Below are 13,840 nucleotides of genomic sequence, written 5' to 3' on the forward strand. Positions count from 1 at the left end.
TTCATTTTGCAATAGTCTTAACTCCTTCAGCCGCGCTCTCTCCTTCCATCACCGGTCTCGCCCTTCCATCACCGGTGGTTTAGAGAGACAAAGTCATTGCTACTGCACATAGAGAGAGAGAAAGAGTCGTCGTTGGGGGTTTCCAAAACCTCGTCTACACTAACAGATCGGACGAGAATTTTTTTAGGTTAGTAATTGTTCGCCTTCTGATTTTGATTAATTGTGTAGATCACTGTACCTAAGATTGTTGTTATTCTGGTGATAATATTGAGTAATATAGGATTGTCGGCAGACGACTCTTTTCGCGAAAGCCCTAGCTCCTTGCCCCTGACCACTGGACATCGCGAAAGCTTTGGATAGCTCCTTGCCTACTCCTTACAGCTTTCTGAAGTCTAAACAAGGTATGCTCTTAACTTCCTATGTTTGATTGTTTGAACTTTTTTGTTTTGGACTTTGAAAATTTTCTTTTCTTTTCTCTGTGTTTTTTTTTTTTTTTTTTTTTTTTGGGAATCTGTTGATCTGAAAGTTTAATTTGACTTCTTTTCGTGCCTTGATTTTGAAAGTTTAAATTTGAACTAGGACGGTCTGAGGCTTTTGTGTTTTCTTTTTACTGTGACGTATTTGAGGTTTAAACAATACATGTGTCCTGTGTTTTAGTATATACAACAATGCAATCGACTAGATTATAATTGTGATTGGGGTATATACATTCTCACTTAGGGTTTTTGGTTTTTATAGTCTAGATGTCTTTTAATTTAGTTTTTTTGAATGATGAAAGCAAATGTTTAACAATTATCCCTGTCTGATAGTTGCGCTGAATACTTGTGATCTGACACTTTTACACTGTAATTTTAGGCATTTTCCATGATTGTTTTGTTTTGTCTTTTAATAATTAATAATAAAATACGAAAACATATGTATATCATTTTGTCTAGTATTAATTTTGAATCTTTTCTAGTGGTTTTTATAAATTTTTTTTGAAACCCTATTGACACCAATTGAGAATTTTAATTCTTTTGTTGGCCTGACACTATTATAGTCAAGTTTAAGAAGGTGACACAGTTAGATCCTTATTCTTCGTGAAGGAGTTTGAAAGCATTCCATTCGGCCAGTTTAGATTGAATGAAATAGTGTGAAATTCTGTGTGTTCTCATCTATGCTTGTTGAGAATTCCAAGTACCAGTATCATTTTGCCAGCAATGCAGATGGTTTATTCAAACCTCATTTGGTATCATTAGGATTTGGAAGCTTTGTATTAGGGACCTTTTAGTTTAGTTGGGTGTATTCTGTATTTTTATAGGTTTATCTAGTTTCTTCTCTTTTATTATTTCTTTAGTTTCTTTAATTATTATTATTTAATAGTGATCTGGTATGACAATTATGTTGTGTTATTGTTACTGAGAACATCTGTATTTGTATGTTTTGGGAATAAAACTCATGACAATAATATTTTGTATATTATGTTTATAATTCCCGTTCATTCTTTACTACGGTAGTGTTTGGCGTGGCTTCCAAATGTCAAAAGTCTTTTCACTAGAATTGGCTTACCAGAATGACTTTGTGAGAATAAAAAAATTAATTTAACTAGTATTATATTGGTAATTACAAAATGATCTAAATTTTGCACTAATCCTTGACAAGCTAATATTTATCTACATCATTTTGACATAAATTATTGAATATACCACAATTTTACACTAATATCCTGACATACTAATATTTATCTACATTATTTTGACACAAATTATTAAATATACCACCAATTTTATCACTTCAAAAAACACATAAAATTTTAATTTAACTACGAAATAAAGGAATACACACAAGCTATACATACATGCATGCATGCGTAAACTCAGAAAAAAATGATCTGAATGATTATAAATGTTAGTGGTAAATAATATATATCACAATGTCTATGTTTCTTTTATAAATTGAGGAAAAAGAAGGTATTCAGCTTTCTCGTGCAGATTTATTCATACGCACACATACAAATAAGGATGGCAATGCTACTGATGTTGCTGCTTCAGAGATGATTGTAAGTTTTCATGCTTCCAATTTGCAAAAAGGGGGTCACGTGCCTTGAAGTGACTAATTTTTAAACTCTTTGCGGTGTATTAGGGGGTCACATGCCTTGAAGTGATCAATTTTTAAATCATCGGCCCGTGTGGAGGTAATTTACTTTCTTGTATTTGTTGAAAAGCATGGGAGTATGGAATCATTGTATGTGGAGGCTTCTTGTTGATTGATTTGTGTTATGGAGGAGAAGCATTTGCTATTTGTTGACTAAGAACTAATTAATTTCATAAACTGAAATATCTAAACCGAACATGTAACTAAATCAACAATGAAATGAAAATGAAAATGAAAAAAGAAATAAAAATCATTAGACAAGTTGAACATGTTGACAAATATCTGACTATTGCTATAAGACAAGAATACAATATACTATACTATATCATTCTCATTATTCAATCCCATGTTGTCAACCACTTTTTGGTTGTTGCAATCCCATAGTAGCACTTTATAAAAATAATGCCAAAAATTATGTCACAATATATTTTTGACCCTTCCAGTTCCAGCACCCTGATTAATGGAGACTATATTGCCTAATGGCCTCTTTATTTATACACACACATATATAGAAAAAAGCTTTATCTAACTTCAAAAAGGAATGACCAAGATCATTACATCTCCAACGACCCAGAATGATTTAGTGGAAATCATAGATGGCAGGGATCAATCACAATAGAGGACAACATGTTCGTACGTAAAATTTTGGAGGATAGTGTTAAACTACAACTGTTTTGAGTTGGATAACATATCAAAATCACTTGGATGATGACGGAGAACACTGAAATGAACTAATCATAGTAATGACGTACAATATATGTGAGCATGAAAATAACTTTTAGATCACAGATATCATACTACTGAAATTTATCTCATATTATAAGATAGTAATTATATTCCAAGACAATTTGAAACAAAGATCAAGTCAAGGACAAAAAATAACCAGGAGCAGCTAATTTTTTGAGAATTTTATAGAGAAAACCAAGAGAAACTACTTACTTGAAAAGTAGAAAAAGAGCAAAACATGCATTCACCTTTTTTCCAAGTTGAATCATAGAATAGTTGCAAGAGAGTCAATATAGGAAACCACAATTCATGTAAGTGGGATAAGGATACTCTTTATTTATTTATTTATTTTTTTTGATAAGTAAAGGAATAAGGATACTTTTATGAATAAAGTTTTTCTATGAGGGTATTATCTACTTTTAAGAAAATGTAAAATATATTAGGACTAAACCAAGCACATCCTGCTTTTATATATTAGATTTCTTTATTTGATGAGTATCAATTTCCTCTAAAGCAAATGAATGAAAATGATGGGAAGTTCTCAACTAAACCAGCAAATAGTTGCTGCTTAAATGAACCCCTGTTGTGACCATCCCTTTTGCAGACCATTTGGTCATCCATAAAAGTTTTTAATTTCTTTTTTTTTTAATTTTATTCCATTGGACTTTCTTTAACTAAATCTATAATGTTATACAACAGATTTGGAATTTTTTGGTTTTCCACTTTTATCATCTAAATTAGTTGATTTGTTTAACCTATTTACTCAAACTTTAATAAAACAAGAAAACTTTTTTAAATTAGTTGATTTGTTTTGTTGGTTTTATTTAACCTATTTACTCAAACTATCCTTCTTCTTTTTTTTTTTTTTTTAATTGAATATCATCTATGGGAGGGTGTGAAAAGAGTTTGGACAGTGGAGCTAGAAAAGATTCTCTATTATTAAAGTTGAATAGTTTAGCATGGTATTAATTTGTCACATTAGTCAAACTATTAATTATTAGATTGGAATATGGATATTAATTTTACTTGATGATAAATAATATCCTAGACTTTTTGGACCTTACATAGTTTTAAAAGGGTAATAAATAATATTACTTGGGGTTATTTTTCACCGTGCTAATGATATTAAAGTCACCATCAATGGTTTTGTTTGATGATTTAAAAGTTGTCTTATTTTTTATTTTTTAATCTTCTCCTTGTCTCTTATTATAATCTTTCTCGTTTACTTTTGAATCAGGCTTTAACATTTACATCTGAATCTACAATCCCTCAATCTCTTTCTCTCACACACAACATCTGCAATTAATTAGTCTCTTCATGTTTGTCATTCCATGAGTTAGAGAAAAGGTACTTCCTGAATTATCTCTTTAGTTTCTTCAACAATACTCATTCCTAGCTTTCTGCATTTCTATTGCTTTGATTTATTAGTTTGTGTTGCTTTTAATCTATTTCTTTGTGGTTTACTTCTTATTTCAATTTTGCTCTCTCTTACATCTGTATTTGCATCTCCCACTATTTGCACTCTTTTATTCTCACACTATTAAATTTGTGAAAAAGTTTTAAACAGGCTCCAGGACCTTAAATATATTAGTTTTCATGTTCAACACTTGCAGAACATTGTTCCTTCAAAGAATCAAAATGATACGTGATTCTGGTAGAAATCATAAAAAATATATATATTGTCTTGTTTGTAGTGAATGTTTCTGTCATTAGATTTGGTTTCAACTTTCTTGAGAAGTCAACACTGTAATACTTGCTGCTTTTTTGGTTCTATTGTTTCGTGGACAATTGCTAGAATATAAACTAATTTGGATAGATTTATAACACTTACAAGAACTAGGTGAAATACTTTTGGCCTTTGAAGTCTATTAAAAGGGTTTTTTCCTGTACAAAATTGATCTTAGTTTGGAATTATAATTATGTGAAATTCAAATTTAATGGGTCAACTTACTTCATCATCATCATCTTTTTTTATTATAATTTTATTATTATTTTTTTTGACAACCTGTACTCTTTTCTATATAAGTTAGCCGGACTAAAGATTGTTTTAGTTTTATAGTAGAATTTCTCTTTTAACATTTTATTTCATCAACCATTTCCCCCAAGTCTCAAGAAAATAATGCCAAACCATATCTTTGAAAGTTTTCTTACACTCATTCATTATAAATTTTATATTTTATATTCTATATTTTAAACCGTATGTTTTTCTAATGGTCACTATTACTTTGTACTGCAGGTCAAACTCAAAGAAAGGCAAAGCGAAGAAGATGAGGACGGTGAAAGGGATGAGGATCCTGCTATTTGCTTGTACAAGGACACACATTTTAAGGAACAAGGTGGATGGGCACACGAGAAAGCTAAGAGGAATTTTGTAAGTTAACTATAAGCTAGCATATTGGATTATGAAATTTGGATCTCATAATATTTTTGCGATTTATAGGGGGTCACATGCCTTTAAGTGACGATTCTTGATTTTTTGTGCACAAATGGAGGTGGGGAATTGTTGTGGATGAAGTGTGGTTTTCATTCATTGAATTTCGTATTTAAAAAATAAAAAAATATAATGGGAATAATTAATTTGTTGAAATGTTGGGGCCATGTGACAAAGATGGTTCACATTAAGAAAAGTTAAAAGTTGTGTTCATGTGATAAGAAAAGCTAAATCTGCATCCAATCTGACATTCTAACAATTGTGGAAGCAGAAAAGTTGATGTTCTCCACTGTCCATGAACCATGAGATGTGAAGTTTGGTTTTCATTTGGCTACTGCAACATGTAATTTCTATAGGCTTAAAATTTTATTATGCTTGAATAATTAGAAAGGAAGAGTAAGGAAATGCAATAATTAGAATGACAGAAAAGAAAGGGAAAAAAAAAAAGTATATATGGCAATAATGAGAGAAAATAAATGAAATAACTTTATGTGAGTAGAAGTGAAAATAAGAAATTTCTAATCAATAATTTATATGTAAGTTTTTCCTTCATTTCCCTTTTTTATTTCCACCAACACTTGAATCCAGATACATACAAAATAAAAAAGAAAAAAAGCTTGCTTCCTACAGACTCTAAAAGCATTACGTACGTACAGAATGAATGCTTAATTTTCCATAAACTATTTGAAGTGTTCAACTGTCATGTTTATATCATTTTCCAGAAGATCTTCGTCGAACTGCTTGAGATTCTGCAGTTTAGAACAAAATCTTTTTTAAAAATTTAAAAGAATAGAAATTGCACATGATTTAAAAATTTATGTTAGCTTGCACATGATTACTATAGCTTTGATTGTGTTAGCTTTCATATGATTACTATCACATTTTATTGATTTCCACACATAATAAACAAACTCATTGGACTTTCTTTCCTCTACTTTGTTCTTAGCAAAATGTTTGTGTTTGATTTATAAATGATAATCTTGTTCTTTCCCTTTTTTATTATCGTTCTGAATTTGAGACTTGTGTGATGCAGCTACTTCCTTGGATTTTGTACGGTGGATTTTGCAGCTACTTCCTTGGATTTTGTACAGTGAGGTGGTTTTTTGACAAGTGCAAACTGAAACTCAAGTGGTAGAAGGTTTATCAATTTTTCAACAGAAGTGTTAGGAAATTGATGATTTTCTTGACAAATGGATTTATTTTCTGTTTTGGAACATTGATAAATGTTGAATTGTTTTGGCAAGTTGATAAATAATGAATTGTAAAAATGTTTTAACTCTTTTGATATGTTTAATGAGATATGTTTTTTGAATTGAATTATAGCTGAAAGTGATGTGAATTACAGGTTGTGGATGATTGATTAACTGGTATTAATTAAGGGTGTTTTATTTATAAAAAAATATATATTTTTTATTTACGGGAAGCTTGAAACCCCGTAAATAAAACGTCATATTACTAAAAATCCCCATAAATAACTTTTCTACGGCATACATGGCACATTGTGAGAATGGTTTATATTTTTTACGAGTAATTAAAATTCGCCGTAGATAACTTTTCTACGGCATGTGTCAGTGTCTTGTAAGATTATTTACGGGTAATTAATATTCGCCGTAGATAACGTTTTTACGGCAGTTACAATTCACCGTAGAAACTTTTCTACGGTTGTTACAATTTGCCATAAAAAACTTTTCTACGGCATGCGTCGGTGCCTCGTAAATTAATTGTTAACGGGAAAATATCCATGTTGTAAATAAATTTAATATATAAACAAAATTATTTTCTACGGCGAATCTATTATTTTTCTACGAGATAGATTTTTTCTCGTAAAAAAAAATGAGTATTTACGGAACCCTCATACACGAGGGCCTAGAATGCACCATGAATAAGTTTCCATGGCGTTTTTGGCCCCTCGTAGAAGCCCTTTTTTTCTTGTAGTGAATACAAATCAATTGAAGTAAATAAAGGGTAGAGAAATAATAGAGAGGGGTCTTGGGACTTAGATGTCACCACTAAACATCACCTTTATAAACACTTAATCACTTAATGTGTAATGAATGAGGGGAAATATATGTTGCAATACTAATATGTATGATTGATTGAATCAACAAGTATGGATGACTAATTAAGTATACATTGTCTAGACAACCTAATGAATAATACAATATAGCAAACTAAGCCATTATTCCTTCCTTTAAGCTCATAATCAAAACACATTAACAAGTTAGAGAATTATACTACTTGCATTCATAAGCATAGAACATCAAATAACAAGCATGCATGGATTGTCCTCCCATCTAGGAAAGTAAGGCAATTACACTATAACTAAGTTAGGAATATGAAAATTAAACTAATTAAACTAAGGTAGAGGCACAATCCATCAAGAAATAAGTATGAACCATCAAACAAGCCACAAGAGTATTCCATTAAAGCACTATGCCTTGACAATCTCTAGATTCATAGCATCAACACACATAGATATGCATCAATATCACAAAACTAAGAGATAAACACATAAACATCTATTCTAGCATACATAGACATATATGAATATAATGAAATGATCAATTGGAAGTATTAAACAATACAAATCATTGTAAAAACAAGATTCATATATAAATCAAATGTCAAAACAAGAATTACAACATAAATCCCCTCAAAATACGTACAAAACATCAAGATCTAGAAGGCATGCTTAGGGCTAACTCTAACCCCAAGAAGATGTTTAGCCACTCATTGATGTAGCCATCCAAAGTGTATGTCTCTAATTGTATATGTGTAAAATGGCTCAAAATTCTTATATAGGTAGCTCAAATGTCACACCCAATGGTCAGGTTTCATACACTAGGGTCCCTTCAATGATTGCACCACGAGCCATCTTTTAATGAGCTGGACTCTATTTTTTTTTTAACTTGAGGAGGTTCGATCGATCGAATTTTGATGAGATCGACCAAAGTATGGCCAGATCAATCAAAGTATGGCCAGATCGATCAAACCTTGGCGGCGCCTTTTTGGAATAAGACAAATCAGAGATATTTTTAGGATATTTTGGAAAAAAGATAAAGTGGTAGGTAGGGATAAGATTAAAGAAGTTCGATCGATCGAAATGATGTTGGATTGATCGAAGATGGAAATTCTTGAGGATAAGGACAAGGGGTTTGCTCTATCTTGGTGAGGCTGGATCCATCACTGTGAGATCGATCGAAGATTTGTCTGATCGATTGAAGCTTGCTGTTTTCCACCACTTTGCTTCTACTTAGCTCATTTCTTCCATTTAGCTTGAGATTGCTTTTTTTATGTTCTAATTTGGCTGAATTGACTTATTTTGGGGATAAGCACTTGAAAAGGGCAATAACATGAAATTAGTCTAAAACGGGAAAATAAGATAGATAAATGTCCTAAAATACTCGAGCTTAAGGGGTTTAAAAACGCACTTTTCAGTACTTATCACATGTGACTAATGTGAATTTGACTGACAATCTGATAAAATGTTAACATATTAAAAAAAATAATAGAAGTGTAAATTTCTATGAATGATGTCTTTTATGTTATTTAATAATAATAAAAAAAAGACGCACCCACAAAGTAGATTTTCAAATAGGCCTAATGAGTATTGTAGTTAATTCCTACTTCACTTAACATTTGTTTGCTAAGTTACCTCCTATCCTGTATAGTTAAAGAGAGTGTGTATCAATTTTCAATTATTTTATAAATTCCAAAAAATATTGCAAAAAAATTTCTATTAATTGTACATAACAAGTGATTATTATTATTATTATTTTTTGACTACAAAAGAACTCTAATATATATTTATACAGTGTAACACACGTTTCTATAATTCTATGGCTAAATGGGCAAGCGTGATTGGCGGACTAATTTTACAATGTCTCTAATAATTAGACGTGGAATGGAAATATATATATGAGGTTTAAATTCATTCACCTTTTAAATGTGTTGTTTCTTTCAATGAAAAACTCAGGCTTATATTAACACTTTTTATTTTTATATTTATATTTATATTTTTCAAAATAATTTTATTTTGATATTTATATTTATATTTTTCAAAATAAATTTTTTCTTTAAAAAAATCTATTAATTCCATGTGAGTAATGTGAACTTGACTGAAAATCCGGTAAAATGTTAACATATTAAAAAATAAGAATAGAAGTGTTAATTTATATGAATGATGTCTTTTATGTTATTTAATTAAAAAAAATCAAAACGTACCCACAAAGCAGATTTTCAAATAGGCTTAAGGGTATTTAAGTCAATTCTTATTTAAGTTTCTTTTCAGCTAATGTCGGTTTGTTAAGTCACCCCAACCATGGATAGTTGAAGAGGGTGTATATCAATTTTCAATTATTTTATAAATTCTAAAAAATATGTCAAAAAAATTTCTGTTCATAGTACATAACACTTGATTACTAATATTATTATTATTTTTTTTTACTATAAAAAAAGTATAATATATATTTGTACAGCTTATAATGTAACACACGTTTCTATAATTCCATGAATAAATGTGTAGACATGATTGGCGAACTAATTTTTCGGTGTCTTTAATAATTAGATGTGGAATGGAAATATATACACCACGTTTAAATTCATTCACTCACTTTTAAATGAGTTGTTTCTTTCTGTAAAAAAGAAACAGACGAAATCCGTAACACATAATTGATGTTGTACTCCTTCTCCCCATTTTCTTTCTTATATCAGGCGGCCCTTTTCCGATAAGCGGGGGTTAATTTTTATTTATTTTTTTGGGCATTCTTTCCACTCCTGTCAATTGTCATCTATATCTCTCTCTCTCTCTCTCTCTCTCTCTCTATATATATATATATATATATATATATATATATATATTTTCTCTTTCTTTCACTTTGTTGTTCAATCAACACTATTATATTTTAGCTACATTAGGACATATTTGGTAAATGTCTTTTTATTTTTAGCGTTTTTATTTTTTGTTAGGTACTTTAACAGTGAATAGTTAAAAAAATGCCTTCAGTGAAAAATATTTTATTTTGTACACTATTAAAACATTTTGTTAATAATGGCCAAAATTAAAACACTGATTTGATATTTTTACATATTTTAGCACTGTAGCAACGATTGATAAAGAAAAAATCTTAAATAACAATTTTAAATTAACCATTATATTTTTTAAACTTGTAACATTTTTTTACTAAACATGTTTTCATATTTTTGTTTCAAAAAATCTTGCAGTAAATGGACATTATCAAACATTATTCGAATTATTATTCAAAATACTATACAACAACGCAATAATTTTTGTTTCGTGTTAAAACAAAAACGCTAAACGAGAACGCGTACCAAAGGTCCAAAAGAGGCCCTTACTTATATATAACCTCTTACTCAATAAATAAATAAATAAAATAAAAAACAATCCACTAGAATGCATTGTAATCAAGCACGCTGTGTACGTATTTATTTTAAGGATACAAACACTTATTTACTGTGTACGTATTTATTTTAAGGATACAAACACTTATTTTAATCAAGCACGCTGTGTACGTATTTATTATAATCAAGCACGCTCTCTCTCTCTCTCTCTATATATATATATATATATATTTTCTCTTTCTTTCACTTTGTTGTTCAATCAACACCATTATATTTTAGCTACATTAGGACATATTTGGTAAATGTCTTTTTATTTTTAGCGTTTTTATTTTTTGTTAGGTACTTTAACAGTGAATAGTTAAAAAAATGCCTTCAGTGAAAAATATTTTATTTTGTACACTATTAAAACATTTTGTTAATAATGGCCAAAAATTAAAACACTGATTTGATATTTTTACATATTTTAGCACTGTAGCAACGATTGATAAAGAAAAAAATCTTAAATAACAATTTTAAATTAACCATTATATTTTTTAAACTTGTAACATTTTTTTACTAAACATGTTTTCATATTTTTGTTTCAAAAAATCTTGCAGTAAATGGACATTATCAAACATTATTCGAATTATTATTCAAAATACTATACAACAACGCAATAATTTTTGTTTCGTGTTAAAACAAAAACGCTAAACGAGAACGCGTACCAAAGGTCCAAAAGAGGCCCTTACTTATATATAACCTCTTACTCAATAAATAAATAAATAAAATAAAAAACAATCCACTAGAATGCATTGTAATCAAGCACGCTGTGTACGTATTTATTTTAAGGATACAAACACTTATTTACTGTATTACATATATTCATATAAAATACTACAACATTAATATATATATTTTTTTTAAATGCAACACCTTAATTTAGTAGTTAATGTAGTGTTGATTCCCCTATAGAAAAATAAAGTATAGGAATATGTTTGTTCATATATAAATAAAAGAAATGAAATAAGTCAAATCTAACTTTGGTGGAAAAACAAAATCATATTAATACAAGATGCCACCTGCATTGATTTGATTTATGGTTGGGGTACGTGGTCATTGTTGACTTGTGATGCATGCATTGACTTATTAAAAATTTAACAGCCAGCTTCATGTATAATAATTTGCATCACCAAATTTTATGTATCATACACTAATTGGCGGTAAGGACCAAAAAACATATTCACACGGTAACAATTAATGTTTACAACGTTGGATGTTTTTGTTATGCATTTATGAATTGCACACTACACAAAGTTGTGAAACATAAATGGTGTAGACTTGAGTCTATTTAATTTAATTATCTAAAAACAATATTTAAAAATTTTTAGAACTAGAAATTAATTTAAAAAAATATCATTCCTTTCCAAAGAAACCTTGTTCTTAAAATTATAAACCATTGATTTTTGTCATTGGAGGCTCTGCCTCATTGCTTTGACGAACCGGCTGTGAGTTGTTTTAGACGTAGCTATTTTAAGGCTTCTAGAATATTAGTGTCTTTATTCAATTGTTGAATGGGCCTCTTGGGCTTGTCTGTTTGGTGGCCGTCTTGGGCCTCTGTTCTATGTACCTTGTAAATACAAACGACAAAAAAAAAAGAAAAAAAAAAAAGTCCTAGACTAGACTGAAGGACAATAATGACTGCGGCACTGGTCGGAAGCTGATGATGATGATATGAAATTTGGTATCAATTTAATTGGCCCGCTTCCTGGAAAATCTACGTACCGTCACATGCTAGCTCCTACGGACTTCCTTCCCAAAAAAAAACACACGTTTCATGGAATATTAATTGGCCACCTTTAAATTCATTGCATCCCCAACCAACATCATTGTTACAACGTGAACAAGGCGACACACACACACACACACACACACAGAGGACTGGATAGTCATCACTGCGCTGACATTGTTGGCTAAAAAAAAAAAAAAAAAAAACTTTATCATTATAGGTATATATATGCATATACCTGCAGTCTTATATCCTCTTGAATTTGGACATTCAAACCTTGGTAAATATTTTTGTTTTTCAAACTAAAATGATTTTCATATCAAATCTTTCTATTTACCCAAAAGAGATTTTATTTGACAAATATATATAAATTTTATTGTAGTTGTTATTAAAAAGTTACTTTTAAATATCGAGGCCAGTCATGTGCTTGGACAGACAAGAAAGAAAGGAAAGTAACTGACAACATTGTATGATTATAGTTGGAAGTAAAAAAATAAGTACGAAAAGAACAGTGCAACGTAAATTTTCTGGCCTTTGTAAAAAAAAAAAAAAATTACTATAATAGATCAGAAAAAAGTTAGACAGTGAATGCTTTTCTTTGTTGTATCCATGGTAAGAACAAAATAGGAACTGAGCATCACGATTTCAATATATTTCCATGCTTAGGTCAGATTACTACGTAGATTTGATGGCGAAAACCTTGTGTATTGAGTTAGTCCTGGTGAACCAGACTTGGAGCTATATATGGAGCTACATTGAACAAAAAAAACATACATACAACTCATTTTGACCCTTTGAATTGCTGGTACTTGAGTACTCATATACTCCTGTATTACAGAAAAATATAAAAATGGACAAGTACGTACTTGATTTGTCCGGTTGCCAAGTCTTTTCAGATGAGAGAGAAAGCGCAACGAACTTTCTAAGTTTCTAGAGGCAGTGGGAAAGTTAGTTTGAGGGGAGAGCAGAAAGTTAATTATTAGGAAAGTTAGATGGGTGCGATATTCATGAACTGAGCAACACCTTGCACAGCCTCTTAAAATATTATACTATAATTATATATACATATAGATATATATATATATATATATGTATGACGTCTACTAAGTGATACAGTACCTATCCAAATGAAATGAATATCACCTTATACAAATAAAGTAAATTATTTCCAACACAATGCAGGAGAATTCAATATAGATCGAATTTACTAAGATATAATATAAAAGAAAAAATAAAATTAAATACTGGTAAAGTTATTAGTAATAGTGAAATAGACCAATTAGTGTCCCAAGTGCACATGCGACTGAAACAAGTCGTGGATCATTTTTATTAGTAAATTATAATATATATTACATTAATTCAAATATCCAACATGTTGATTTTGACGTGAACGTACAGCCTTTGTTGGGATTTAGATCCTAGAA

General features: G+C 29.9%; 1 long non-coding RNA gene across 2 annotated transcripts; it reads left to right on the forward strand.

Annotated features, from left to right (window-relative positions):
- LOC132308085 (uncharacterized) lies at positions 1-6,607 on the forward strand. 2 transcript variants are annotated; one of them, XR_009482380.1, is made up of 6 exons: positions 1-187; positions 281-401; positions 1,971-2,038; positions 4,097-4,206; positions 5,096-5,230; positions 6,324-6,607. It is a non-coding gene; the product is annotated as an uncharacterized LOC132308085 (long non-coding RNA). The 2 variants fall into 2 exon arrangements; XR_009482379.1 differs by lacking the exon at positions 1,971-2,038 and having other exon boundaries at positions 3-187.
- The last annotated feature ends 7,233 nt before the right edge of the window (positions 6,608-13,840 follow it).

Source organism: Cornus florida, unplaced genomic scaffold, assembly GCF_030987335.1.
Source record: "Cornus florida cultivar Cherokee Brave unplaced genomic scaffold, ASM3098733v1 CherokeeBrave_3.0.0_Hap2_Chr05, whole genome shotgun sequence".
In the NCBI taxonomy this organism is placed as follows: Eukaryota; Viridiplantae; Streptophyta; class Magnoliopsida; order Cornales; family Cornaceae; genus Cornus; species Cornus florida.